The sequence below is a fragment of the Epargyreus clarus genome, unplaced genomic scaffold (genome assembly GCF_041222505.1).
Source record: "Epargyreus clarus isolate Ecla_fem2 unplaced genomic scaffold, WU_Ecla_fem_2.2 ptg000007l, whole genome shotgun sequence".
Taxonomy (NCBI): Eukaryota; Metazoa; Arthropoda; class Insecta; order Lepidoptera; family Hesperiidae; genus Epargyreus; species Epargyreus clarus.
The window spans coordinates 15,798,990-15,803,794 of NW_027332215.1; the positions used below are offsets into that span (position 1 = coordinate 15,798,990).

General features: G+C 34.9%; 1 non-coding gene across 1 annotated transcript; it reads left to right on the top strand.

Annotated features, from left to right (window-relative positions):
• The first annotated feature begins 1,908 nt into the window (after positions 1 to 1,908).
• Positions 1,909 to 1,983, top strand: TRNAN-GUU (transfer RNA asparagine (anticodon GUU)). The gene has a single exon. It is a non-coding gene; the product is annotated as a tRNA-Asn (tRNA).
• The last annotated feature ends 2,822 nt before the right edge of the window (positions 1,984 to 4,805 follow it).

A 4,805-nucleotide genomic window follows, 5' to 3' on the forward strand; every position in this document is an offset into this window, starting at 1 on the left:
GTAAAGTTATTGTTACCTTAGTACTTTACAACCTGGCTTTTGTTTTGGGTATCCCGTCATTATTTCTGAATTTAAATAATTATTTATAATAATTATAACAAAACCACCTTTTAAATAGTATCTGGTTTTATAGATGTAAGTGACATGTCAAATTAATAAAGAAGAAGTTGTCAATTTGATATGTGTAAAAGTGGACATATACATATTATATAATAGTGAACTCCAATGTAAACGTTAAATAAATATGTACTGATGAGAAGATCCCATTTCAATCCTGAATATGGTTCTGCTCTGTGCTGCTTACGATTTTGGACTGATTCTACCTTACTTGTTTACCCATCGCATTCATGATTTTCGCGCGATCGCTATGGATTGTGTTGACAAGGATTCAATATCATCAGGTAAAATATACATCAGTTAGTTGTATTAATCGTGAAATAATCGTTAATAATTTTAAACTAGAGAAGCTAATCTTTTTACATTTGTCTTTTTTTAGATAATTATAATAGCAAGACAAGGACATTCTTGGGATGACAAAATAATCAGTTATTATTGCAACTGCATCGCTGGGCGACGAACCGTACTCGTAGGTAGCTGCGCTCACATTATGACCATTGTTTGAAGTTTGGGCTGAGCTGAACAGGATATTACAGAAGCTGCTACATGATTGGATGAAAATATTGATAAGGGAAGATATTGAAAATGAATAAATAATGTATCTAAGTGAACAATAAATAAAATATTATCTAAATGTGTACTTAAAGTTGTTTTATTTACACACTTAAATGTTTTAACTAAAATAAATTGGTATAGAAATACATATTTTGGTACGTTTGTGTTACGTCAAGATTTATGAAAGTAAATATAATTAATGTTTATCAAATATAGGCATTTTTTCTCAATACATACAATACAATATTTATATATCTACGCCCATTCGCGTAAAAAATATATTAAAAAAAATTAAAAAAATGTATAAAAAGTATATAAAAGTATATAATGTATATAGTAAGTTAAAAGAGAATGACAGATGACATTATTACGGTAATCACTACCGCCATGATGTTTTTCCACTGTTGTGTTGCAAGTTTAAGTGTAAATTATTGTTTTTAAACAATTAAACGAACATGATTTGAAGAAAATGAAACCCTACGAATTGTTTTTTGCATGTTTTCTTAGTTTTTAGTATTATGTACAAAAGGTGGCCGGGAGCCCATACATTTTGAAACATCTCCTTTTAGTCTTGACGATTTTTTTATGATATTGTTAGTTTTCTTTTTAACGCGGATTAAACCCCGGGGTACAGCTAGTTTACTATTACTAGTTTAATAATATATCTTTATCCAAAATTTTTTCACACTTGTTCTTTATAACTTAGCTTAGCTTAACTTAAAACAAGACTTAATAATCCAAAAATACAAAAATAGAATAAGTATTTAAAAGTGACGTAAAATGTCCACAACCAGCAATTGTGTTGTCTATACTTGAATTAATGTGAGGTAACTATACCACTACAGACTATACTTCTTTGTATTACGATGGTATTACGTCATTATATCAAAAACCCGTAATGGTACGATGCCAAACTTTAAACATTTTTATGCATGATTAGAATCCCCACTAATTCATAACAAGCTCATTATTTAAAAAAGCCGCATCCAAATCGTACTAGTTGTTTTGCACAAACAAATGTTTACTGCAGCGCCCCTCTCGTAAATTGTAGTCAGGTGTGCTGACAACAATTATCTATGTATCTATTATCGAAGGACTTGCACCAATCAAATCAAAACCCATCACTGAAAACCGCATAAAAATCGTATCCTCTAACTCCAAACGCATATACAGTATCTGTACCGTCGCGAATAAAAAAGCGTTAATTGTAGGATACTTTCGCCGTTCTTTATCATAGCTCTCGTGGCGCAGTGGATAGCGCGCTCGGTCGTTAGGCCGGAGAGGTCGGAGGTTCGAACCCTCCCGAGAGCACTAGCATAGTGTTAATCCATCCACTTTTTTATTTTGTTTATTTTGAATATAATATCAATAAAATATTTAACCATCATTGTCTTAGTATTTGTAGAACAGAGTTTGTAAAAATTTGAGATTTTTTTTATTAAAATTAGTTGCTTGACACTTTACTAATTTCACACTGTTCAAAATAATTGTTTTCAGAAATATTACTTTGTTTATCAATAGATTAGACACGATTCTATGATGCTGAGGTGCCCGGTATACAAATTAGAATATATAAATACATATAATATGATACACGATAATATATAATGTAATATGATGTTTTATAACTGCGAGTAAATATATGTCTTGTTATGCATGACCCTTTAACAAGAATTACGAGTAAAAGAGCATGCCCCATCGCACCGCGATTTGATACGGTACGATGAGACATATCCTGATCAATGCATTTAACCGATGATTTTTAAATTACATACGAATATATTATGTCCTAAAACATAATTTGTTAATGTTACTCTTTGAATTAAATTACATTTTTCGGAATTTTTATTTCATTGTTTATACTGTCAGATTAAATTGTTCCGAACAAGCTCGTAATATTTCGATTCCCATTGTTCTCCGCAAAACTAAAACAATGTTGACAATTGTGATTGGAATAATATTATGCTTCCGTGTGAGCTGTTTATTCCATTTTTCCAATTTCAATTTTCAAACAACGTGTACGCGAATTTATACACTTCGGAATATTGGTACCAATGCTTTTGTTATTATATTTTGTAAGTAATAAAGTATTAACGAGCCCCTGCTTCATTCATCTTCGCACTAGTGGACTAAGGGGGGAGCGGAAGGGAGCGATACGCCCCGGGCCCAGATCCTGTGGGCCCCCAAGCACAATCGCTAAAAAAAGGTCGCCAAAACCAATCAATCTGTGAACTGTGTGTAAATGAGCGAAAAAAGGGAATCATACGTATTTTTGGCGAATAAGACTGTGTTGCATTTGTAATTTTGTAAAATTTAATAATTTATTTACACTGGGGACCCGTATTCAAAATTTGAGTTAAAATATAAAAAAAAATAGTAAGTCTTAAAATTCAATTATCTCGAAAATGGTAAGCTCCGTAATTATCTAGTTCGACTTATCCTGTAACCCTGTATATATGCTATTATTATCAATAACTTTAAGACATTATCATCCACTTGCTTGGCACGTCCCGTGGGAACGACATGGGGTTATGTGAGATTCTTTCCGCACAAAAAAACCCCCCGATATCCGTTCTCGACGCTGCGTTGAGGACTCTAGGATCTCCAAAGAAACCCAACCGGAGTCTACTAAACGTGTTCCCCTATTGGACACCAATCTGATGATCATGACGCTCGCCACACCGTCTGGTGTGTACGACGGGATGAGGTCACAAATACCGCCGTCCTTGCCGGAGTCGTTGGCCGGACGGCTAGACTTTTGCCAACGGCTACCACGGAACCCCGCTTTCAGTGGCTATTTATGACAGGTACGGGATACCGTAGCGCTATTCTGGTCCCGGAACTACAGGGTCGCGAGGAGGACTCCTGGATGTCCAACGAGTCTTCAGACCGCGATGTTATGCGCTTCGAGTGATTACGGCGATATGCCACAACAAAAGCCGTCTTCGTATCCGAACCCTCTAGAACGGTGTTCCGCAACATTTATTGAAACCAAAGAATTAGATGAACAAAACAAAACGCCTCGCTCGTGCGCTCGCGTGATTTGCGTAGGTATTTTACTTACCCGTACTTACTTACTAAAATAATTTTATAAGTAGCCTTATTTTTCCGCGGCACACCAACTAATGATCAACTAAACCAGTCTGCCGCGGTACACTTTGCGGAACACTGCTCTAGATGAATGGTTTGAGTTCTCACTTTTGTCGCAAAAACGCAGCTTACGTCAGAGATACCGTAGTTCTATTCTGTTTCCTAGACTACAGGCAACAAACTTTTAATGCCTAGGAAAATGTTTTTCTTATAAAATTCACTATGTGGAAAATATATTGAGGAATATTTTTCTTGCATTTTCCTTATTATTATTGTGATTATTAAATAAAGTTTGTTGTTTGTAGATGCTACCCACTCGTATTAACATTCTTTTAAATACCCTGGACATTCAATATTGCAGACCAAAAGTCCGTCCACTTGGCCGTCACTATTTCAAGACTAACGTCCTGTTTCACCACTTGTCAAAAAATTGGTAGCCTTTGGACAACTTGAATGATTGTATGTACAAAATCTTTTTAAAAAGTTGAGTGCAATTTATTGACAAATAGTAAAAGACATCTTAAACGTTACTAAAACTTTATCATTTTAACTGTACATAACATACCTACTGTAATACAGCTACTATATAATACGGCCAACATATCCGAAGAGCCTTAACGTAACGGCGCGTTGTAATGGCCAGCACGGCGATTGTGTCAATTAAGATGTCACCCCGAAGTACTTCAACCACAATGGCGTTTGCCTCGGCGTGAACAACTACTATTACTTAAATTGTGTGCAGTTTTACGGGTTTATGGTCCAGCATCCTAATAAATGTATACGATGCCGACGTCGTATAAAGTCATTGGACTCATCATTCATGATTTGATACACTTATTGGAGTTTATTGGAGTTTACTCCTTAAGAAACGATTTGAGTTATAAGGCCCGGTACGGAAATTTTATGAGGAGTAAAATCAAGTGTAACACGAAAAGTTGAGGCGTAACGTAGAAAGAGACAAACATATATACAATCCCTCCTTTTTATTACAATCATCATATCCTCTCAAAAAGAAAGTAGCGTTTTTAACCAAAATATGAATC